The following is a 27340-nucleotide window of genomic DNA, read 5'->3' as shown; positions in this document are numbered from 1 at the left end:
TCTAATTCTTATTAGATATTAGGCATTGCATTGAACGATACAACCTTTACTGTTACAATTTTACAGCATAATATAACTTTACCCAAATCCAATCAGCAATGAACCTACTTTGCTGCAATGTGTGGTCTAGTTGGACTGCAAGAGGTGGCCTTTTTCCCTATATTTTACAACAGTAGATTTGTATGCATGCTGAAGAGTCTAACATGTAGAGTTGGCCCTTTGTGCCAGGACTGTGTGTCAGAATGTTCTCTCAGCTTTCAGAGTTTCCAAATATTCATGTCCTGTGGTTCCAATTCTAGTCTTTAATCAACAGAAAATCATATTTTTAATTCTGTTTACCATTAGTCTTTTTAGTATATTTTGAGTTACTAGAATCATTGGCTTAATAAATTCATATAAACATTTTATTTACTAAAAATAGAACTAGTATTATTTTTGTTATCAAGTTTAAAAAGTGTTGATCACTTATAGTTTTGAAAGGCATAAGCAAACAAGTTTTTCCTTGGAAAACCTATTTACACAAAAGCAGTAGGTTATTTTTCAACTTTGAAGATGTATTTATTTTTTCCTCCTGGGTTCCATCATCTCCAACTCTCATAACTGGTGACTGTATAGTACTTATGTGTCTTCTGTATTATAATACTGGGGAACTTTTAACACAAATTAAAATTACCGATTTATCTGTTTATCTCTTCCATGAGATAATAAACCCATCGAATGTAGAAAGTTACATTCCCAGAAAACAGTAACAATCTAATAAATGTCTAAGGAATAGATTAATAAATCACATCTATTTGACTGCTAGGCATAATTAATGAGGACCAGAAATACAAAATATTTCATTTAAAAAATCTTCTCAATTTTAGAATCATTGTAGAAATAGATACAAAGTTGAAAAAGTTTTAGTTAAAAAGAATATAAAAAAAATGTCACCAATAGCCAGGAATGGTGGCACACAACTGTAATCTCAGCACTCAGGAGGTCAAGGCAACAGGACTGACCCGATTTGATGGTCAGGCTGCAGTACATAGTGAGACTCTGTCTCCAAAACATACAAAAAAAAAAAAAAAAGCACCAAATTCAATATTATGCTAATAGTTAAAGAAGCTGAAATGAACCTCATTTTTTTTTCTATTTGTTCTTTTAGTTTGTGAACTAATTAATATTATGACACACTATATATTATGGCTTAATGTTTTCTGCTTTCCAGATAAATACAGTAAATTAAAACTAACAGTTTGTATCAAGGACAAAAAAATGAAGCTTGAAACTGAGAAGCATGAGGACATGAGCATAGATATTTTCCGTGGTAATTATGAAAGTTTTCACCAGTATAAAAACATGAAAGTCTCTGATGTTAGTTCTCATTGTAGCATAAACACATTTCATAAAGTTATTCTTTGGTCTCACACTTGCAAATGATTTAAAGGGAAAAATAATGTAGTGGACAATCTTATTTTGTGCAGAAATCTATTTATAAGGAAACCAAAAGAAACACTCTTAAGTATTAGTTGGCTCCTTTGCACAAATCAACTTACCTAAACACCAGCACACAAGACAAAAATAACTGTGTGTTTATCTTATAATTATGTGATACTTAACCTTATAATTAAAGGAATAATTGTTGCCACGTACACAAAGCGTGCTTTGTGAAGTAACTCACTATAAAATAAAGTAATTACTGAGATAAGCTATATAATTAAAAATCTCTTAAGGTACCAACAAGGCTTGCCCAGGTAATTCTAAAAATATCAAAATAATTACTCCAGATGCATTATCTTGTAGTTTACAAGGAATAACAAATATATCTTTTTCTGAAGCATGTTCTCTGGAAAAGAACACAAACAACGTTTTAGTTTGTTCCCAGAGCTGGTATACTCACCCTATTTAGGCACAGGGTTAAGTTAGAAAAGCATTCTGAACACTAATGTTCAAATGCATTTTTGATAATGTGATGACTCAAAACAGACCTACCCATTGGCATTATTGGCACTAACAGAAACAATGTCCTTTTGAAAGGTACTTTATCCAAATAAGTGTAAGCCAATTTTCTAGGAAAACCCTTGATGTCATTGTGGAGATATGTTCCTGGCTTTTAGTGTGTCATGTGGATTTTATTATGCCTTTATATTTTTTCATTACAAATGGCTATGAAATAATTCATTAATAACCATTAATAATTGAACTTTCAATATATAGCCACTTCTCAGGAATATCTAAAATGTCTATCTTTAGTTTTCATTATGTTTTTCTATAATTTTTAATTTTGTGCTCTATTTGGAAGAAGGTATTACAAGGTATTACTAATAAAGCTCATATCAGTACATGGAGAATATGAAGAATAAATCCAGCATTTTGAGTTATAAAACTACGTGAGTGAAATATGCTGTGTTTAATTTTGGACACGTATGGTTCAAAAGTATTTTAGAATTTTCAAATGATTTACAAGTGATTAAACACGGGAACTCAACAAAAATCAAGGGTACAGAGGGTAGTTGAAGTTGCAAGGATGGAAAAGTAATTCTAGAGAAAGAGACAGCTTTGATAAAACTACAGATTTAGGACCAAATTGGAAGTACACCCAAAGGAAATGCAAGATGGTATAGAAGATGGGTTAGCAACAGAGGCCTAAAAGAAACCTGAGAGGAAGAGATAAAGAAAGTACAATGTCAAAATACTTAGCATAAACACTAATAAAACATAATAGTTAACATTAAATGTTGCTGAGACATTAAGAGAAGCAGGCTGTTCATTTAGTATTAGGGGGAATATTCATGCCAATAAGAGAGTCACTCATGATGGTGGTTCTTTCCAATACGTATGTGAACCTCAGAGCATTCCACAAAGTCAGATAACTAAGGTAGTTGTGCTTTTACTAAGTATTAGATCACTGATAAAATAAAAATAACTACAAACTTACTTAAGCCATGCTTTTCAAGGAAACTTTTAGCATTATGCATTTCAAAACAGAAGTGCACATGCATTTAAGCAGCATATTTTATTCAGACTTAGAATCCATATAAATTTGTGCTCTGTTTGCCTTAATGCTGTTGTACTTAAATCACAACTGTTTGCACTTTCTTTAAGACACTTTAGTGGATAATTTTACAAATAAGCAGAAATGTTTAATTTTTAAAAAGTGATATATTTAATATACATTTTAGAAAGCATATTTCATTTTCGCAAAAATAAGATAAATAATATAAAATATAAATATTGCTTTTGAAGTTTTAAAACCTCATTACCTTTTGAAAAATTCTTCCTCTTTTACCTCTCACAACTGACATATTCCTGTTACTTTATTTTATTTTTATAACCCAGAAGACCTTTAAGGATGCGGAGATAGAATGCCACATCTTGCTTGTGAGATTTCCATCCATAACTAGTATAGAACATTCACCCTAGTAAGGACTTTATAGGCAATTAGTAAATAAAAGTAATTGAAACTCAAATCATCTCCATTCCACCAAGACCACATAATTATATTTGTAATCTTTGCTGATGCAAAGCCTTACAGAAGCAGACTGATAGTTCCAAGATGCACTCATTAATCCCTTAAGTATTCTGTTTTTTATTATGTGTAAGAATTGTGGAAAAAAGTTCTTAATGAGAGTGAGATCATAGAGTTGTGTCCTATTATAATTAGTTATAACAATCATCTTTTTCTCATATAGGAAGAGAAGTCTTCCTTTGTAATTTAAGACACCATTTTTTTTTGCCTTTTTTATTCATTTGTTTTTGTTTGTTTTACAGTTGCTAATTGCTTTGAATTCTCTATTTTATATGTTTGACTCAAGTACAACTTTCAAGAGATATAATAGAAGTGCATTTCCCAAAAACTTTGGTTGGAGCTGAGGTAACAGGGCAACTCTGTTATTTCCATTATGAGAGAAAAGATTTCAGTGCCACTCTTTTTAGTTTTTCAGAATTTCAGTTCTGACGCCCAGCCAACTCCAAGCAGCAAGCAGGGCTAAGAATCCAGTTCCTGGTCCTGATGTGACCACCCGCATGGGTTGCATTTCAGCTCATGGGAAAATTTGGAACTTTGCTCCCAGGGGATAAAACCACACCCTGCATCTGAAATCACCCTAAGAGGCACAAGCAGGTTTAACTGGCCCATGCCCAACAAACTCTGAGCAACAAGCAGGGCCCCTAATCCAGTCCTGGACCCTGACCACATGTAGGTTGAAGCCTTACAGTGAAGCCTTACAATTTCAAGACCACACCCTGTGTTTGAAATCCCCAGAGGACACATGGAGTCCCCAAGAGCCCAACTGGCCCACACCCAGCGAGCTCCAAGTGGCAAGCAGTGGCCAGCAATCTGCTTAGGAGCCGAAAGTGGGCCAGGTAATTCCTAGTGCACCAAGGAAGCTTTGAAGCATCACTCAATACCCAGAAATAGGGATGACTCCAGCTGGCACTGAGGAGTAACATGCTGCCCTCAGACCTCTGCCCGTGCAGCCACCCACTTCCTGCATAACTTAAATCAGGACTGAGGAATGCCATGCTGCCCTGGTAGCTTGGCCCATGCTGAGTAGATGCCTGGACTCAGGATATCTGCTGGCCCCTCAGGGACACTCCCTACCTCCTGAACCTAATATGCTATTGATCTTTAGCTACCTTCCTTTCTCCCAGAACCTTGGAATACAGCAGATTAACTGTGATAGCTTGAAGGGAGACTCAGTAACTGCCTCAACAAACTGAAGATCTCAGCAGGCTCCAGGCAGTGTGCCCCTAAAACAGAGGTATACAGTGGGTAAATAGGGCCAGTACAAAAGTTCCTTCCAAGTAACTCTAAGACCTTGGTGAGTCTGGCAAGAGTGTGGGTGACCCCCTCCTGCACACAGAAAACATAAGGCAGGGACAGGAGTGTGACACTAAGGAATCCCCCAACTTGTAGAAAATCAAAAGGGTTCAAGAGACATACAGACGCACAATAGGGACACAGTAGGGCCTCAGCTGACACAAACACTATAGACAGGGAGATTTGGTGACCTAGAATAACTTGAAGATAAAGTAATAGCAGGAACTACAAGTTGACCTACATCAATACTACTAGGCTTTTCAGACCAGAAAGAATATAGGATTCACCCAACCGGCCCTGCAGTGGGAAGTCAGGCCTACCTCTTCATTGACCCAGCAACTGAACAAACATCAGTCTTACACTAGGTTCCCAAAGCACACACTATCAACAGTTGACACTAGTGGGATTGAAGGACCAAATATTAACTCAAAAGGGGAAAATGGCAAAATGAAAAAGTAAAATGCAGTCTCAAACATCTAGTCCACCAGGAGCAAGTACAGGAGACACTGAAATAGAGGACTTCAAAAGTAGCACAATAGAAATCTCTAAAAAGACAGTGAGTGAAATAAAAAGAAAACTCCATGAGGCTATAGAGGAAATCAAATTAGAAGTATTCTCCCATGTAAAGATAGAAATAACAACCCTAGTAAAGGAGTTGCTGAGCACAGCTAAAGAAGAAATACAGAAAAATGTACAGGAGCATGGGAAACTGATTGAAGCCTCGAATGAACAATATAGAAAACAAGCAGAATTCATGAAATAAACTCAAAGAGATATCCAAGAAATAAAAATTCTATTCAGAGCTGGCAAAACAGTTTAAATGAAGCTGAGGATAGGATTTCAGACCTTGAGGACAAGATCACAATTAGCAATCATGAAAGGATAGAACTTTTAAAAATAACAAAGCAGCATGAAATGACAATCCAACAGCTTCAAGATGATACCAAGAGCAACAATATATGATTAATAGGCATCAGTTAAGATGCAGGAGTCAATGCAAATGACATACCTAAAATATTCACAGAAGTAATAGCAGAAAATTTCCCAAACATGGAGAAAACTACGATATGCAGATAAGTGAGGCAAACAGTCACAACCAACATAAATCCACACCCAGAAAAATAATAACAAATAATAACAACAATAATAATAAATAAAACAAGATACCACAATATGCTATATATAAGAAACACATTTGACCCAAAAGGAAACTCATAGATTAAAACTCAAAGGATGGAAAACAGTATTACATGTAACAGGAAATCAGAAAAAAAGCAGCAGTAACTATTCCATTTGCAGACAATATGAACTTCATACCTAAAATGATTAAAGAGATAAAGAAGGTCACTACATACTCATTCATGGAAAAATTCAAGAGGAAGAACTAACAATTATAAATATATATGCACCAAACACAGGAGCACCCAACTATACGAGACAGATACTAATGGACATAAAAAACCAAACACAAAAGAATACAATAAAAAAGGGGACCTTAACAGCCCATTGTCACAAACAGCTGGATCAATGAGACAAACAGTCAGCAAAGAAATAATATCCCATGGAAATTCAGAAAAGCATAAATACCTACTTTGAAAATCTCTACTCACATAGAGTGGAAAACACAGAGAAAATGGACATATTTCTAGAAACATGTGAACTACCAAAGCTCACCCAAGAAGTTACAGCAATTTTCAATAAATCAATATCAGCTATTGAAATTGAAAACAAAATTTAAAACTTACCAACAAAGAAAAGCCCAGGTCCTGATAGATTTATGGCTGAATTCTACAAGAAATTTAGAGAAGATTTTATGCCAATACTCCTTAAACTCTTCAATGAAATTGAAAAGGAAGCAATCCTCCCTAAATCATTCCTGAAAGTAAGTAGTGCTTTCATACCAAAACCAGAGAAAGACCCAACCAAAAAGGAGAACTATAGGCCAATATCATTAATGAACATTGATGCAATACTGGAAATAGAATGTGGCAACTCTTCAAGAAAATTATACATCATGACCAAGTGGAATTCATCCCAGGAAAGCATGGATGGTTTAACATAACATAAATCAATAAATGTAATGCACCGCATCAACAGAGCCAAAAACAAAAAAACACATGGTCATGTCAATAGATGCAGAAAAAGCTTTCAATAAAGTCCAACACATGTTCATGATAAAAACCCTTCAGAAACTTGAAATACATGGTGTCTACCTCAGTCTTATAAAGGTTGTCTATGACAAACCAATAGCCAACATTGTACTAAATGGACAGAAACTGAAAGCTTTCACTTTAAAATCAGGAACAAGACAAGGATGTCCTCTATCACCACCCCTATTCAATATAGTTCTGGAAACACTAGCCATAGCAATCAGACAACAGGGAGAAATAAAAGGAATAAAGATAGAAAAGGAAGAAGTTAAATTATCACTCTTTGCAGATGACATGATACTCTATGTATAAGATCCAAAAAGCCCCACTAAAAGACTACTAGAAGTAATAAACAAATTCAGGGTGTAGATGTATACAAAGTCAGGGCTCAAAAATTAATAGCATTCCTGTACACAAACAAAAACTCACTGAGAGAGAATTATAGAAATATCGCCATTCACAATAGCATCTAAAAAATAAATACTTAGGAATTAACATAAGAATGTAAAAGACCTATATGCTGAAATTATGCTAGGCTAAAAAAGGAGATTGAAGAGGATATTTGAAAATGAAAGGATATTCCTTGCTCTTGGCTAGGAAAAACCAACATTGTGAAAATGGCCATACTCCCAAAACTGTGACACAGATTTAATGCAATCCTAACCAAAATGCCATTAACATCCCTCACAGATCTAGAGAAAATACTCCTAAAATTCATTTGGAAATAGAAGAAACCTAGAATAGCCAAGGCAATTTTGATCAACAAAGGCAAGGCAGGAGGCAACTCAGTTTCTTACTTGAAACTATACTATAGTAGAGCCACTGTGATGAAATGAGCATGGTACTGGCAAAGAAACAGACCTGAGGATCAAAGGAATAGATTAGAAGATTCAAGCACAATTACAAAGATATTCAGCCACCTGATATATGACCAAGGGGTTAAACATGTTCATTGGAAGAAGGATAGCCTCTTTAATAAGTGGTGTTGGAAAAATTGGCTCTCCACATGGTGAAGACTGAAACTAGATCCATGCCTACTACCATGCACAAAACTAAAGTCTAAATGGATCAAAAACCTAAATATTAAGGCAGAAATAGTAAATCTACTGCAAGACAAGGTAGGTAGAAATCTTGGATATATAGGAATAGGCAGAGAATTCATGAACAAAATGCAAACTGCAGGGGAAACACTTCAAAGAATCAACAACTGGGATCTCATTGAAGTTTCTGCACTTCAAAAGAAATCACCAAACAAGTGAAAAGAAAACCCACAGAATGAGGAAGAATTATAGCCAGCAACCCCTCAGACAAAAGACTTATATCCAGATGTATAAAGAATTGAATATCATCCAACTCCCAAATTCAAAACCCTCTCCAAAAATGGGCATCTGAGATGAACACACAGTTCTCAGATGAAGATATACAAATGGCAAATAAATACATGAAAAAATGTTCACCATCACTGGTCATTCGAGACATGCAAATTAAAACAGCACTGAGATTTCATCTCACTGTGGAATGAATGGCGGCCTTCAAGGAATCAACTGGTAACAAATGTTGTTGAGGCTGCAGAGAAAAAGGAACACTGCTCCACTGTTGCTGGGAGTGTAAACTGGTACAACCACTATGGAAATCACTATGGAGAATTCTCAGACTAGGATTGGAAGTTCCGTTCAACCCAGGTATTCCCGTCCTGGGTATTTTTCCGGAAAAACTGAAAAGGTCATATCACAGTGATATATGTGCACCCATATTCATAGCAGCACAATTTGTAATAGCTAAATCTTGGAAACAACCAAGATGCCCATCAACCGCAGAGTGAATGAAAAAGATGTGGTATTTTTATACAACGGAATATTACTTAGCTACAAAAAAGGATGGTATTGAGGCCTTCATAGGCAAATGGAGACAACTTGAGGCTAGCCTCTTTAGTGAAATAAATAAGAATCATATTTATAAATATCACATTGTGTCTCTAGTGTAAAAAATAATAAGAAATATAGGAGTAATAAAACCCCAAATGTGTAACTGCTTTTGTAGAAAAAAGAGGAAAAGAATGTGCTCTAAAGGATATAACTGCATATATGTTTATATGTACAGCATTGATAACCATATTACTAAGTTTTTGTTTGATAGTTGAACAGAACTGTTTGCATTCTCACTTTTGAATGTCCACTTTGTAACTTGTACAATTATTTCTAAGTGGACAATATGTAATTATCAACTGGTGATTTCTTACTGTTTATTTTTTTGAAATTATGTATTATTTCTACCCTTTTTTTCCCTTTAAATAAAAAAAAATGTAAAAAAAGAATTTTGGTTCTGCCTCATCTCAAGTAAAGGGGTGAAAAAGAAAATTCTCCCAACTTCCTGTAACATTCCTCCCCACAGGCTTCCCTAAATTTATCAAGGGACCTTCAGAAGCATAGTTCCCTTGCTGCTAATCGATTTTGTTAACTTTTGAAAACAGACCTGAGGAAGATTTTCTTGGCTCATGTAAATTGCAAGAGGATATGTCATTTGTTTAATTTCAGAAATCATTATTAGGAAATATTGACCTATGTGAAGGTATACTTTCCATATCATCTTTATTAAAGTGTACAGTACCTGATGATCCATGTTCAAGTATAAGAAAACATATCAACAATCATAAAGCCTTCTAAAAATGGTTACTCATCTAAAATTGACATGCTCTTTTAAAATACGGAGTTCTTCCATCCAGTTATATGTTTTGTTATATATTTTAAAATTATATAACAAAATCCAGTTACATATTTTAAAATATATAAAAATCCAGTTATATATTTTAAAATATATATATTTAAAAATTATATCCTTATTTAGCTTTGCAAATTGCACATTTACTTTCAGATTTTTCATACATTCTTTTACTGTATTTCTATCTATATTGTCAAAACAAAATGTTTTTATTTTTTTACCATGCTAGAATTACAAAAAGAGTTATTGTTTAAGGTTTATCTTTAAGGTTGCAAAAATTGGATATCATGCCTTGAATTATTAATTATAAATATGCTTTAAATGAGTAATAAATTTGGAGTAAGAGTAATTGAAGTCACCATTAGAAGAAATTACTGAGAGAGAAGAGTTGTTAGTTGTCAGTACCTTGTTCTTACACATTATAAGCACTTATCTAAGTGCATAGAAAATCCAACTTAGTCCATTTGACAAAAGACATTTAAAAGGACCTGCAGTCCACAAAAGTTCTGATTCAATTCTAATACTTTAAATATTTAACTTCAATGAAAATTGTAAGTTCCAAAAATTATTATTTTTATCTTATGTTATAATAATATGTTGGGGACATTACCAGGAAAAAGTAGCATTAGCTAGACAAGAAGGATAAAGTTATGGGACAATAAGATTAAATAATAAATTAATAAATTGTTTTTAAAATTTTTATTATTTTGGTACTGGGAATGGAACTCACAACCTCACGCTTGACAGACAGGCACTTACACCACTGAGCTAAATTCCCAATCTCAGTTAATCTATTTTAATAGAAAATCAGAAAGGTATATAAGCACATACAGAAAGAACCATATGAGAGAAAATATGTTTAATATTACAGAAGAACAAACAAGAAAGGGTTAGAAGGTCTGACTCAAATTATGAAGCTTCCTCAAGGAGTTAACCATCTTTGTTTCAAACCAGAATGTTTAGGTCTGGTGAAAGCTGCCCACTCTGTTCCCGTGACACCTCTGGCCAGCCCAAACCGTCTCCTCTTTTGGAACTTTTGCTGAAACCACCTTTGTTACTCTAGGGAAGGCTAGCAGTGAAACATTACTCATACACCACCATTTTGCGTTTTTGAACAGATTTTTGTCCTAACTAACACATAGTGAGGGTAGATTGAGCCCTTTCCTATCTGTTCAGAAGAGTCAAGGTGTGTTTTAAGGAAATCATTCTCCGCTATCCCTCAACCCATGGAAAGCAGAAAATGAGAGTGTATCATTAGTTTCGTAAACAAATATATGTAAGGTAATTATCTTAGGAAAGTCTACTTTCTGTGATGGAAATGGAAAAAGAATTCCCTTGATGGAGTTTGTGTCCCACACTGCCACCTTGAGAAATCTAAAATCAGGTAACAAAGATCCACAAAAGCATTAGGGCCATTTGATTTCTACACAAAGAGGCATCAGTGAGTGATACTGGTGTTTTTGGGGAAAAAGACAGGTGGAAAGAAGAGAGGAAACAAACGGAAGGAGGCCAGTATATACCTGAACTCCTAGGATTTAGACAGAGAGATGACCAAGGGTGACCAGAGCATGGGGAGCTCAAGAAGCAGCCAAAGGGGAAGTTTTGCTTGAGAAAACAAAGGTGGTTATAGGGAGCCTGTACCACAAAATTACTCACACTGATTTTTGAAAGGAACAATCTAACTATAGATTTTGTTATTTAAAGGCTAAAACTAGGCGTAAGTTTAAGAAAATTAAGTAACTTTATTCTAATATTAAAATTACACACATATTTTGCGGAAAAAAATTTAGGGAATAAAACAAAAGGAAAAAAATGTTAAATGACTAAAAATGTCATGTAAAGAGGGGGAAAATGATGTGCCTAGAGGGATATAAACCTATTAAATCTCTATGGTGCCTTTCTTTCTATCATAAACATTTGTTTATCACATCTATTTGTCATATCCACCAGGCTCTTTTTTTTCCTCTTCTCTGTTTATCATTCCTCTCTAATCTTCTGACAGTGAGAGGAAGAAGGGAAGATACATGACCAGATTTTCCAAATTACTACACACATGCTTCTCTATATAAATTTCTCCAAACTGAGTTAGTCCTAAATACAGTATTTTTGGCATTTTTGCTTCTCACTAAAATATCATTGCAAGATGTCTGTAAATATATTTTTGTAATCGCCAGTAGAGATTTTGTGCGTTCAAATTAAACCAGTCCACAACAGACACTACTCTTTACACCATCAAATGAGAATTAGATGCTTTGTGGTAGGGATTGGAAGTCTCCTCTGAGAGGCTATTCTCATCTTCAGGTTCTTAAGGAAAAGAAAGTAGCCCTAGATATATCATGCAAGTAAGAGCTTCATTCATGCTGTATTTAGTGGCATCACTACAGAAGAATTAGAGAATTAACATCCATGGCCCTAGATTCAGACAGCTTAATAAGAGATCTGGCTCAGTCATTTACAAACTACATTGATGAAATTTTTGGGTTTTTTACAGGTCAAATGAAGTAAACAACAATCCTGCTTCCCAGAATCAGAGGAAGATACAATGATTACTCATTAAAAATTAACCATTATTGTAAAAGACAAGGCAGATTGTGGTGAAGCACACCTTTAATTTCTGCACTCAGGAGGCTGAGACAGGAGGATTACTAAGAGTTTCAGGCCAGGCTAGGTTACAAAATGAGTTCAGACCAGCCTGAACTCCATAGTGAAACTTTGTCTAAAAATGACGAGAGAGAGAGACAGAGAGAGAGAGAGAGAGAGAGAGAGAAAGAGAGAGAGAGAGAGTTATGCAATTTTTTGCTGGATACATTCCAAATACACTGCAATTCTTGTTACATGGTAGATGAAACAGAGCAAAGCATGAATACCTCTAATGAGGATCACAAACTTAAGCTTAACTTGGGAAATTTAGAATAACTTTCTCAAAAAGTAACAAAGGAGGCTAGAGATGTAGTTCTGTGTGAGGAACCTGTGTTCCTCCTCGAGTATCACACCAAAAAGAAAAAAAAAAAATCTTAGGGGCAGACAAAATTTTAGTCTTGCATGGAATCTTAACATATATTGGAAAAGTTACATGAGACCAATAACAATATAAGAGTTCTTTGAAAAACTAAAAATAGGTCTACCATAGGATCCCACACTCTCACTCCTCAGTATGCACTCAAGGCAAAGCAATCACTAAGCTGAAGTGACATCAGCACTCCCATGTCTGTTGGAGCAGTATTTCTAGAGCCAAGACATGGGAAAAAACTAAGTGTCTATCTCTTCATGAATAGATGTTTAAAAATCAGAGGCATATATAATACGGAATACTATTCAGCTATTAAAAATAAAATCATATTCCTTGTGGCAAAATAAACAGAGCTGAACATAGTTATAATAAGAGAAGTAAGCTAGCTACAGAGAGGAAAGTACTTCATGTTGTCACTCATCTTAAAAACACTTTATAGATGTGAAAATATAGTACTGATTGCCAAACTCTGAAATGTAAGGAAGGAGAGATTAATCAATAGGTTTTAGGATACAATTAGATGCAGGTTGGATATTAAGGTGTGCTTTTGCATGGTAGCTGAACTCGTTTTGATATAGGGGAATGAAACTCCTGGCCTATTATATGTCCAGTACGAGCTTGTGTTCTCTAAAATCAAAGAATGAATTTTAGAAACAATGGTGGTTAAGAGTAGAAATATTTATTGAGAAAAAGAAAGCTTCTGTCTGAGAGAGAAGGGTCCCGAGTGAGGTTGCCAAAGATTCTGTATTTTCTTGGGAGTTTTATAGAGATGAAGAGGTCTAAAATTGGGGAAATCTGGGAACTCGCAAGGCAGATGGACATGAGGTGGGACAGAGCTATGTTTAGCAATCAGAGTAATAGCTCAGGTAAAATTGATTAAATTGAGAACAAACGGGAAGTGAATCATGGAGAAGAAGGCAGAGACATTCTTAGAGAGAAGTGACTCTTCCCTAGGGATTGGAATGGTAACTCCTGGCTTCTCACAGTGATCTAAATTTAATCCCTAAGGATTATACTTAAGGGTGTGGTTGCATTTGTTTTGCTTTCTGTTCTGAGATCTGGCCCACAGCAAGAGGTGTGTCTTCTCCAAGGTCATCAGACATCTGGTCTTCTGGGTTGGCTTCTTGTAGGGCCTAGCCCTGTCTGATTGCCTATAATACTTCTAAATAGCTCAGTTGCTTGTAACAATTTTATTCAATGGACCCAATGAAAAATTAATCTATAATGTTGTAATATTTTTCTCTTTCACATGAATAAAAGCTTTGCTTAAGGTTTGCATAATTTTGGTGGGGGCAAATCTGATCCTACACCTTTAGAGTAAAACTAGTACTTACTGGTTTCCAATTTGCATTTAGTTTCTGATTGGAATTTGAAAAAATAAAAACTTGAAAAATGTTTTCTGACTCTTCAGATAAATACACAAGGCAAAAAAAAGTAGCTACAGATTGAAATAATAAAAGGCCACATCTGAAAGTCTGGGATACAAGCTGCTAAATTTTTTCTTGTAGAGAAACAACAGATATTTGAAGGGGTATATAATTACTCTGAGTTTAAGACTGTGCAGTGCAAACATTTATTGAGCAGTCATACAACATATTATAAATATGCATAATTATGTGCTTTTTGGTGCTTTAGTCAACTTTCTGTTACTGTAGCAATGTGCTTGAATTAGTTAAATTAGGGGAGCTTTAGCATAGTCCACTGCTTTATGAAAGGGTTTTGGCCCAGACAGGACACTGTAGCCAGGAAAGCCTCAACCAGAAGCAGGAAGCCCCTATCTCTCCTGCCCCTAGGAAGTTACCTGTGACGCCATCTTCCCGCCCCTGGAAATTTACACATGGCGCCAAACCTAGGACCAATGGGCTACCTGTGCATCCCTAATGCCTGCCTTAGGTTCCACCCCAAACCAAGGCTATTTACATACCCCCAGGCCACGTGTCCTCAGGAGAGATCACCCAACGCCAGGGGTGGGGGTGCCAGTCATCTCTCTCCGTGTTCTCAGAATAAAGGCCACTTTTTATTTTATACTTCTCCTCTTTTGGAAATATTTTTCATCTTTTGGAAATAATCCTAGCACTTTGGAAGTCTCAGTCAGTGGTCACATACTTTCAACCTCTTTTAGGGTATCAGAAGGCTGTGATGGCAAGTGCTTCACAAAGCACAACTACAGTACATCATGAGCCAGTAAGTACCTTAGAGGAAGGAAAGAGGAAGAGGAAGTGATGTGGGTCCTACACTGCTCATCAAAGTCAAACCTCTTTTGACCTAAGGACTTCCCACCCATTTCCAGCTACTAAAGTTCTCATCATCTTCCAAATGAACCACACTGGAAAACAATTCCAAGTCTAAAATGTCATCTGAGACTCAAAATAAATTTTTAGTTTTTGATTTGATTTTAGATATCTAAAAATCTATGGGGAAAACAAAAAGTTAGCTATATACTTCTAAGTTCCAAGGGTGGTACATGCACAGATTCAACATTCGTACTGCAAAACAGAGGAAAGGAAAACTAATAAGGAAGAACTTAATCTAGAAATCATAGGGAAAGACTTAATACAAGCCCCAAGGAAATTCAAACCCAGCTGGGCAAACATTAAATTCTAAATCCATGTCTGGCATCTGAGTACACTGCAGTCAGACAGGGCTACACTGGGCAGTGCCATTCCCTTGCCTTTGCTGCTTACAGCCAATATGCCATCCTGGCATTATGCATTGTCTATAGTGTTAAAAAATCACAGACTTAGTAGTTCAGGAGATGGAGAGACTTCACTGTAGCTTTGGCTTTTTTTCCACATTTCCATGTGTGGTCCTGTCAAGGGCTGTTTGCAGAGACTTTGACCTCTTTATGGCCAGTCTGATATCCAAGTATTTCATCTGAAATCTTAGTAGAAACTACCATGACCTCATAAATCTTGTGTTCTATATCCCTGCAAAACCTGCAACAAATGAACAGTGCCAAAATGTGCTTCCAAGGTGAGCTGTAAGTGGGCATGCTTGAACCATAGCTGTAGCTATGGTTCTAAGTCTTTTTGGCTAAACTCTGGGGAATAATTTTTGTAAAAAGACCCTGAGGCAGTACTGTGGTCACGAAGCACCTTAGAGTGTACAATTCCTACTTTTCTACACTCTCCTCCATTGTATCATCACACACATTCCATTCTATCCATGCCACACATGTTTCAAATTTTCCACTCGAATCTGTTTTGCTCCTGATTCTCACAGTTGCACCCATGCTGCAGCCTTGATACTTCACTTCCCTGACCTCTCCTCTACCAAACTCCCAGTCTCTCAGGGTATGAACAAAATGCATGTAAAGGCTTTGCAATGACAAAGCCTTTTGTCCATATAACAAGTACATTCTCTTATCTAATTTCTAAAAGAAATTTGTGTTTTCACCTGAAACTTCACCAGAATCACCTTTACTTCTGCCTTTCATTCAGTATTGTCCTCATATGAGCCACCATCTAAATGCACAGTTACCATTTTTTAAATGAATTTTAAAAATTAAATAGTGTTAGCCAAAAAATATGTACCTAAAGTTAGATTTTTAAAGACATATTTAGTTCTGTTTTCATGCCGGATGAAATTTAATAAATTGTTTAACTCACCTATGATTCTATTTCCTCATGTGAAAATACATCAAGTTGACAGGATGTTAGAAATCTGAGTTCTGAAAATAGAGACTTAGTAATTACCTTATGACTGATTCTAGTAAACAGAATATGAAAAAAAAATCATATGATCTGCTTCCAAATAGGAAAGCTTGCATACAAAACCCTTCATCATCAGAATCCATTCCACAAATTCTATCAGGGCCACATGTTGGAGATTTAACCACCCTAAGAAGAAAGGAACTTTAGCCCATGGATCATTACTTGGAGAACTGTATGTTTACCACTAAATTGCAGTAAGAACAAGAAATATGCTTTTTTCTTTTTAAAAAAATTGTTAGCTTTGTTTATTTTGCCCAAAATACAAATCAATACTTTGTAATTGGTGCTGAGTATTTTATTATAGGAAGCAGTGATTTTGTAGTCAGAGTAGAAATTGATACTAGGGGCCCAAGATATGGTATTTCATAATATATGGTGACAAAAATTTAGGAAAGTGATGTCTGTGATAACTAAAAGACAACCTCGCATGAATGATAAGAATCAATCAAAATTTTAAAATGTAATTGCCTGTATTTGGTTGTGCTTGATAAGCATTCCAAAACCAAAATGATCTGAAGTGAAGATATCCAGACTTGACAAGAAAAATGAGTCTGGACTACATATAAGACATTGAAGATTGTGCAAAGAGGACTGCTTCCAGCCAGCACTTGATCATCTCAGGATAATGCAAGAAAAACTTTGGGTAACAAAATTCCATGAAGACTCAAGTTTGTAGCAAAGACCACGCTATGTGTTTTTTTTTTTCCACTTATACTTGATTGACCTTAAATCACCACTTAGGAAAGATGGCAGATAGATAACAGCAGGCTACAGAGGCTCCCTGAGATAGTCAACTTAGACTCCAAAATAATACGGCATGGGGAGTCCCCAACAGAGGGAGATGGACCACCTGACCTAGGGACAAACAAAGCTGAGAGAAACCAATTAAAAATACAGTCCCAGTGCTACTATTGGAACAGCTAAAGGCTAAGTGCTCCCACTGTAGTGCTTGGATGCATGCAGCCAAGACTTACCAAGCTACCCAAAATCCCGCCACTTCAACTCACTAGAGATGCACTCACACTGAGGTCGGGGGGCGGCATGCCAAACAGAGAGCTGAGCTGGCAGGGAACCTGTATTGACCTGCAAACCTGCAATGAGTGATGGAAATAAAACCAATCCACAGAAAAAGGGGCTCCAACAGATGACATTCTGGGGCTGGGCAGACTGGCGAGAAGAAGGAGCAGTAGTGACTTCAGTCAGCTGCTCCCTTCACAAGTGGGATTGGTGGGGAGCACTTGACCTGGGCCATGCCCTGTACTGAGACCCAATAGGCTAGCCAAAACCAAGTCCGTGTGCCTGGCAGTGCACCCTAATGCAGTGAAGCCCTCAGCATGCTGACTGTCCCAGAATGGAGGGCTCAGCATACGCTGTTCCTGTTTGTACCTCCATAGTACACTGCAGTGGGCAGGAACACCTAGTCAGCATGCTTCAAATGAACCAACAAAGAAACCAACAAAGAAAGAAACTGGGGTCTCCTATATACACCTTCATGAAAGGAACAAAAAATATGAGAAGAGGAAGCAACAAGAAAGGGTCACCAATCCCCAACCTTGAGAATATTGATACAGTGAAGGTAAATGTAAAGAAGATTCAGGATGGCAAACATGCAGTATCAGACACGGCACCAGTGGACATAAAGCAATATCTTCAGGACCTCATAAATGAGCTCAAAAGTGAAATATTTAGCCAAGTAAAGCCAGACATAAATAGATAATAAAAGAAATGCTGGGCACCTCTCAAAAAGACACAGATGGAAGAATGGAAGAACAAAAAAAAAAGGGAAGAACCGTTTGATAGAGAATATAAAGAAAACATAGAATACATGAAGCAAGTTCAAAGAGATTACCAGGAAATTAAAAACTCCATTGAAAGCTGGCAAAACTGCTTGAAAGAAACTAAGATAGATTATCCAAACTGGAGGACAGGTTTGCAATGTGGGATCATGAAAGGAAAAATTTCTTAAAAATAACAAGGAAACAAGCAGTAACAATACAAAGGCTAGAAGATGACAAGAGGATCTATAATTTAAGATTAAAGAATGTGAATGAAGAAGCAGGTGTACAAACAAAGGAACTACAAAGCCTATTCACAGAAATAATTAAGGAAACATAGGAAAAGGAAATGCTATTCAGATGTATGAGGCATGCAGAACTCCAGCCACCTACCACCAAAACAGAATTACACCCAGGCATATAATAATCAAGATTCCAGTAATTCAATATAAGAACAGAATATTAAAAGCTGTCAGAGACAAGAAACAGATTACTTACAAGGGAAAGCCCATCAGAATTACGGCAGTCTTCTCGGCACAAACCATCAAATTGAGAAGAGCATGGAGTGAAGTATTCCAAGCCCTGAAGAAAATAACCTCCAGCCCAGATTGATGTATACTGGAAAATAGTCTCTAGAAATTAATTGAGAAACAAGATACTTCCAAGATAAAGAGGAACTGGGGGAATTTGCTACCGCCAATCCAACTCTACAGAGTATACTGTAGGACATTCTAAAGAGAGAGAAAAGTACCAGTATTTCAGGAACATTGGCAGAGAAGCCTCAATGAATGGAGCAGAAAATGAAATTAAGAAGACAGACAACTAATGATGGAAAAAATGCACAACAGAAATGAGGCAGAAGAGGTTGGATATAATTTCTAATATAGATGGCCTAGATACACTAAATTAAGGAAAAAAAGGAGAATCACAGGCAGAGTGGATCAAGAGGTAGGATCCACCAAGATACTCTTTATAGGAAATATATTTAACCTGAAAATGGGTATAGGGACCAAAAATCAAATATGAGAAAACAGTGCTCTATTTGATAGAGAACCAGAGAGTAATAGGGGCAGTGGGACCAATATTTATGGATACGTTGGAAAGACAGGCTTTAATAGGTAAAGAAATACAACTAGAGATCAAGTCCAGGAGTGAGAAGGTTCAGAATCACTTAGGTAAATAACAGGTGTCCCCCTAATATAACTGAGGGTGTTGAGGAGACTCAAAAATGCACGGTACACCCTGGGGGAGTGAAAGGGAAGGAAATAGCCTTAAAAAAGACAGCAGAAGATACTGCTAATAGTGTATCAAGAATTAAAACCCATATTACTCACACCACTCTGCTTAGATAGTACTTATTCCATCCCAGTTTGTATACATGCACTAGATCTGAGGGCACAGACAGCTATCCAAAAATATCAGGGTATAACACAGTAAACATATTAATCTGGAGCCCTGTATAACTTATACTGTTATGACTGATCTTAGTTATATCTGATATGTTTGATTGCTGTTTGTTATTGACAGATTCTATTCAAAACTATTAAGGTTGATAGTATCAAGTCTGAGAGTAGAGACAACTATGCTGAAAATGATAATGATTCACTCCGATACCCATTCTGGTTTAATTATTACCTGTTTTTGTGGTTCTACACTATCTACAAACTTGTATTTCTATTAATACTGTTATGTACTGGTATATTCAATTATATTATATATTCAATTATATCTGATGATATAGCCAATTCTATTGATGATAACAAGAGACAATACAGTAACCATGACAGAACTCCTTGTACAACAGTTTTATATGTCTTTTTAGTTTTATGCATCTACAGGAATATGTTTTGTTTTGTACTGTTTTGTTCTGTTTCTTCTTCTAATATAGAAAGGATAGAAATACATGTTAAGACTCATGCTTGTGTAAAACCTATAAACAGTTTACAAGAACTGATCTTACAATACATGATGATATGACAAATACTTTGAAGGAAAAAAAGGCCCTACAGTACCCAATGCTGATTCCAGAGTGTCATGATGTGAAATCCAGCAATACTATTATTCTTTGTTCAGAGTGATTTTAGTCTGCTTTGGATTCTTTAATCTCAACATAAATGGGGTTAAGGATAAATGTATGCATGTTTAAGAGTATAGGACTAATAACCATATTACTAAGTTTTTATTAGGTAGTAGAACAGAACTATTTGAAGTCTTGCTGTTTGAATTCCCATTTATATATTCCACTTTTGTATCTTGAACAACTATTTGTAAGAGGACAATATGCAAACACCAACAAGTGATTTATTACTGTTTCTTTTTTATTTGAAAGTATGTACTATTTCTACCCATTTTCTGTTTTGTTTTGTTTTTCTTTAAATAAAAATTTTTTAAAAAATCTCTGCTTGGAGGACAAAGACTGAAACAATGGAGAACAAAAAGAAAAGGTAGGGAGTAATCTTGCAAAAGAACAAAATCAGGGCAAATTCAAGGAACTCTACTCATGAATAATGTTGACAGCCTTCAAAATGTTTGCCCAGCAAGATTCTAAATTACATTAGACAAATATTGACGACTTGCATTCCATTTTCTTCTCAGTGGCTTTTAATACTATCATTATCTCTCTTCTAATGTGCCATTGTGCACTGGTTATGTATGTGCTAAGGGGTGGAACAGAGGTGATAGATGAGACAGTGTTTTGCTACTTTAGAGGACTTGGACTGGTAGTCAGGCACAGACACAGGATGAATGTTATTTAAGGCAATAGAGAATGAGGTGGGTGCAAAGACTGGATGGGACCATGTTAAACTTAAAAAAAAATACTTGGTATACATTTGGTCAGGGTGTCAGATATTAGTAAAGAATAAATTTACACTTACCATATTTACAGTTTTGTTGCTCTTATTGGAGTGTTCATGTCTCAGCCACTTATAAACTGAGTGCAGACTGAGTTCTATGGGTGACAGTTATGGAGACCATGTCAATCTCTATCCCATTAAAAATCTTCCATTTACAAATTTCTACAATTTTTCCCATCCCCAGGGACTTAAGGCCTCATGAAAATGACCACATGCTAACTAGCCTGCCTCCTTTGTTTTTGTATGGGGACAGCCATCTGATATATAACATGAGTGAGAAGTAAATATTGTATTAAGCCACTGTGATTTTGGGATTTTTAGCTTGTTCTATTCTTGCTAAAGTCCTCCCTCAAAAGATTATTGACAAAATTAAATGCATTAACACATGTAAAGTGCTGGTAAGTATGCACGGCATATGGTAAGTACTTTATAAGTGTTAGACTTTTCCATATTTCAATATATACATAGATTGTGATGGGGAAAATGGCCACACTATCCTCTACTATGTGATTTTTTTCAGGGGACAAAACTAGAGAGACTTGTTTTTCCTTAAAAACATAGATTAAAATAATTATTTTATTAATATATAAAATTAGTTTGAGGATTTTTTTTGGAGCAATTACTGGACTACATATCAGGCCAATTATGTCTCCTCTGTTTAGCTTAAGAGATTATGAGTTATTTTTATGTTCATCTTAAAGATACAGATTTTCACAAACAAGAACTCCAGTCTACTGAGATAACTATGTTTATGTTTGTGTGTAAATCTACACAGGTTTTCATCTATATTTATTCCTAGGCTTAATAGAATATGAAAAATACATACATATCTCTCCCATAATATGATCCATCTTGGTGTCCAACCAATTTTTGTTACAACTAACAACTTTGCTCTTACGGCTACAATATTAAGCCTTTAAATAGAATAGATGGTGCCTTTTCTGTGTATCTTTGTTGTCAGTTAAAAATTTTTTCAAGAAGTAATGTCACAACTTGTATATAGAAACATACTCAAAATCACTAATACTGTTTTAGAAAATAATTATATTAGACTGAAAATATTGTTCAAAACTTAATGTTTATTAATATTTCAAAAATAAAATATTTATCTTCCCCACAAAGCTGTACCAGTCTTGAAGAGTTGAGTCCAATTTTCATAGCACACAGTTGATGTTTATTGGATAATTTTCAAATGAATGGATGAAAACTGTCACTTGCATAGTGTCTTCATTGGCAACTGCTGTCATTTAAGAGTTCTAATTCAGACTTTGTTCAAGTGAGGATGGGCATAAAGCCACTAAAGTCCAGTAATCAACAGTAAACAACAAACAGTTCAGAGTTGATTATTTTTTATGGTTCTAGAAAAGTTGTTTCAATTTCACTGTCTTACACTATTTTCGTAATGGTCATGTAAAATATATTTTATCTGGATTATTTTACAGATGAATAAACAAAGAGATTAAGTAAATTTGCAGACTAAAAGGAAAACAAAATTACCAAGACTAGCCATTCAGTGAGGATTCTGTGTACTGAGTCATGCCCATTTGACTTCTCACGTTCTGCTGTTCTCACATACTGATAAAATAAGGGCATCAAAATTAGGTCTGCTGTTCCATTAATACTATGTTTGTTTCTAGGAGATTGGTCAACTTGTATGAGTAATTCAAGTAGTTAATAAGCAAAGAATTTTCTTTATTCTTGGGGAGATCATGCCTCCTTGAGAATGAAAGAATCACTTGGATAAATCATTTTGCAACTTGAGAAACGTTCTCTGATTTAGCCCTTTCATAGTTTGGATTTCTAGTACACTGGGTAATCTGAAAGTGAGGCACTTGGGCACTTGAGTCAGAATTACCTGGATTATCTAGGCAAAATGTGTTTTGAGCTCTTGGGGACTTAATTACGGGAGCAGTTGCACAACTCTCCACTTCAGTTTGGCTCTTTAGACACACCGACCCAGTAATTGAGATGGATTTGTCAAATTGTAGTTTCTCAGTGTTACTGGTACTCGCTTTAAGTTGAGCTAAGTATCGCTACCCTTTATTTTCTAAGATGATAGCATTGCTAAGGATTATGGTCAGTATGTGTAAGTGTGACTTTAAACTACAGTGGGCACCTATTTCTCCTCCATAAACACAGGAAGAAAAATAATTTATATACATTGATATAATTATATACATATACATTATGTTCAATTGAGAACATTTATTAATTATAATAAAATGTTTTTTAAAAGCCAAAACAAAAACTTAGTGTTAGTAAAATTGTCAGTATACCTGATCTTCTTTTACTTTTACTCCTGACTTGTGCAATTCTCTTTGAGCTACATCTTTGATATCACATAGATTTTCCAGTGTCAGTGAAAGCATTACTTGGTTTGTGTCACATATTAATACTAAATTTGAAAGAAATTATGCTTAGTCTACGAAAGAGACCTTAGCTGTAGTGACTAAAGTAATGAAATTGACCAAATAAATTATTGAAAGAGAAATTACCTTGACAACTGCCCATACCCTTATTTTAAATCTTAAAAGTCTAGATTGGGTGCCATCCGGACCAGCTTCCAAAGTGCTATGCTGAGCTTTAACACTGTCATATATTCAATATAAATATCTGGAATACTCTAATGCAGATGTCTTTCCAAGGCTATCATGAGAGATGTGATCATAAAATCCAATATAAGATGTTCAAAATCTCTTCTCTATAAATATTACAAATTTTAAAATATATAATATGGTATCAAGTAAGTAATAATGGAAATAATTGTTACCAAATTATTATTAGAATTATGCTCTGATGATAATGTAAAAAGTCATTGAATTGTTTACAATAGCTAGTATTAAGCATTAACTAATTCCCATGTTTAATCCTTCATGAGATTGGAGTGTAATAGTTTTAAAATGACTTACTGTGCATGTCTGAAAACTTATTTCTCTACTTCTTATTTTTATGTGATAAGTGTGAAGCTATATGCTGTGGACAGACTTCTGGATGGCTATCTGAGGCAACTGTATATCTTGGACAATTTGGCCAGTCTGAATTTTCTAATTCATAAAGTGGAAATCATATTTTACTTATTGATTAAATTATAAAGATAAAAATTGTCTGTTTTTTCTTATACATAAAAATATAGTTCTATGTAAAGTCATTTTAGTACCCCATTCTGAGTCAGGATTTGAAAAGTTTGGTTTTGTTTTAGTTAACACAGTTTCACAATTTTAAGTAAAGATCTATAAAAGTTCATCAATATCACAATTGTAAGAATTATTGGAATAGATCTATCTGAGAAAATTTCCTTAAGTCTTGAAGACATAGGTGATAAATAAAGAGTCAATGATAGAGAAAAATTATTTGCACTGTTTAACATGAAATTTAGAATGATAAACTCTAGTTCAGTGTTTGACTAGTGTGCTAGTCTCTTTTTATTTTATTTATAAGCTAGCCATTGTTATTAAGGTTAAAATAAAAGTGTTCTCAGAACAGTCAGGGTTTGGTTTTCAAGTTGGAAAAATAATAGTTGAAAATCTCAAAGTTCTGAGGAAAAATACATGATCAAACTGAAGAAGGGTCCATTTAGTAGAATAGCGAAATTTCATACTTCAGTAAAAAGAGTTTAACTTTTAGTTTTACAATAGGAGACCATGTGTTCAGTACATCAAATTGTCTTACACTTTTATTTCTTGCTTGTTCATAAAATAAGAATTGCAATCTTGTTCTCATGCATGTGTTTACGTCTTTGCTTATCCAGTTCTCTATAGAGCGGTAAACTTGAGCCATGGTCATTACTTCATGTGATTTTAATCAGAGTGCATACAACCACTTCACACCAGAGTGCATTTTCTTCGCATTTCTCTTAACTGTTCTCCACCATTTTTTCCAGTGACTACAGCTCCGAATTCTGATGAGGTAATGCATAGTACAATTGCTGCAATAAAAATCAGCAGATTTGACCAAAAATGTTTTAAATACCCAGTAGGTAATTTCATGATATTTTTACAGAATGTAAAGTTTAAAATGAGCCAAAATCATGTGGAAATGGAGGTTACATGAGTAGCAAACAATGGTACTATCATTCTTCTTCCAGTTAAAACATTATGATTTTTTTTTCCGGTACTGGGGATTGAAGGCATTATGATTTTAAAGATAAGCTAAAAACCCTGATATAAAGTATTGAATATAATGCTAATTTGTGGTATAGTCTCTTTTATAAAAATAATTGATTTAAAAGAGACTGCCATTTATTTTCTTAGAATACATCAGCAGGAGTTGTTACTACTATTCTATAGGCTCACATAACTTCACAAACCAAAAAAAAAAAAAAATTGCAGTAATTCTTATCATATAAAATTGTCTAAAAATTTTATGGAAGAATAAAATAACTTTAATAAGCACCTTCTTGAATAGACAGTACATATTGCAAATACTCTAAATACTATTCTTATTTTTAAAAATTCCACAAACCAAGAGTGCAGCACTCCTGATTTTATAAGCATTTAATACAAGAACCATATACTAAAATAATCACTTGCAAATTATATATTAAACAGGCATAACACATAGTTGAATTAATATCTATTTGCTTGGGTTCATTTGCGAAATTAGTTAAAATTCTTACCACTACCACTGTAATTACCAGGGGAAACAACAGATCTTATTGTGAATGATATTGCAATATTTAACCATAGGCATTGATATACTTTTTTGTTTAGGCTTTTAATTATAGCTTATCCACCTCACAAGCAATAATCATTGGATTAGTGTACATTATGGAACACTTATGTACACGTTTTCAATTATTTAACAACTGCACTTAACCTACAAAATCTATTTCAGAATACAATTATTTGGCAATTCAGTCAGAGAATCTGTACATAAATTCAGTCACCTAAACCATCAACCCCTATACATCTTATGCGGTCCACTGGCAGATGGCTAAAAAATAAAATGATGTCAAGAAGGGTATGACATAATGAACTCATGACTTAAATCATTTTGGCTCTCTTGTAACTATATGATATGAATTAAACTTGAGACAGCTTTCTTCTGAAGAATGGTTGAGTAAGCTTCAATGATTTAGCTATATATGTAGTAAATACAATCAATAATTATGTATCGTATATTCTCAAATGTCAAATTACATAAGCAAAATGTTTCAAATTCTAAATTTTATTCAGATTAAACACATGACAATTAAAATGATATTTAAACTGCAGAATATTACATATTTTAGATGTATAAAGCATAAAAGCTTGTTTCAGTGTAGTTGTGATGTCATAAAGTCTCAAAATCTAATTTATTTTAATTTTCCACTGTATAATTTGATGGTTACCTTTAATCTTAGCTGTATATTTTCACATTCCCAGGAAGTGTCATGCTTCTTAAAATTAAGTTAAAATGAAGATGTCAACCATACACAACTATGAAATAAAGAAGATAGAATTCACATGTCACATAGCTGTGTGACTTTCCTGGGGGAATTGTATTCAAAGTGTCTTTATAAAATCTTTTTGTGGTGTAATGCTACATTTCACCCAAAATCTTATTTGAAAGAAATAATAAGATTATAACATACATATAACCTTAAAAAATACCCATTCTCATGTCACATATGAAATTTAAAATACAATTGGATATTTTTAAGGAAATAAAGAATTTTACTATAATAATCAGAGACTGAGAAATAATAAATGCCTCAAGTCTTCTTCGTTTCTTTAGTCTTTTTGTTTTTAGATTCGAAGCTGATTATTTTAGGAATAAACTTCAAAGATTCAGCTGACGTCTTTGAAGCATCATATGGGAAAATGACTCTGAATAGATTCTTTTACAAAGCCTTGAATCTTAGGATCTTACAAGGCTCTAAAGGAAAGTGACCCTGCTTCTGCTCCTTACACATTCTGGGTCAGGCACAATTCTGCATTTACAATATAGTTAACTTTGTAATTCTTCTGCATGCTATAGCACAGTTAGTTATTATAATAAATTGAATGATAGCTTCCAATTTAAAATCTAAATGAAAAATTTTAACATTTGTCCATTTAAAATGCACTTCTCATCAAAGTTTGAACTCATTCATAAGAGTTGGTTCTTTTACATGCCGGCCCATTATTCTTATTAAGAATGAGATTTTAAGTAGGTAAAGAGAATCATTTAAATAAACCAGGAAATAAAATTGGCATTCCTATGTTGAGGAACTGAAGGAATAAATTTCTAGTCCAATATTCATCTCTTGAATAAATTTCACTGCAGGCTGTCTTGACATAAGCATGCGCATTCCACTGACCTTTATTTTGTAGTCTAGAGAGACTGAGACCACAC

Source organism: Cavia porcellus, unplaced genomic scaffold (genome assembly GCF_034190915.1).
Source record: "Cavia porcellus strain 051 isolate PalLab524CR breed Dunkin Hartley unplaced genomic scaffold, mCavPor4.1 scaffold_10, whole genome shotgun sequence".
Taxonomy (NCBI): domain Eukaryota; kingdom Metazoa; phylum Chordata; class Mammalia; order Rodentia; family Caviidae; genus Cavia; species Cavia porcellus.
This window is presented reverse-complemented; position numbering follows the sequence as displayed.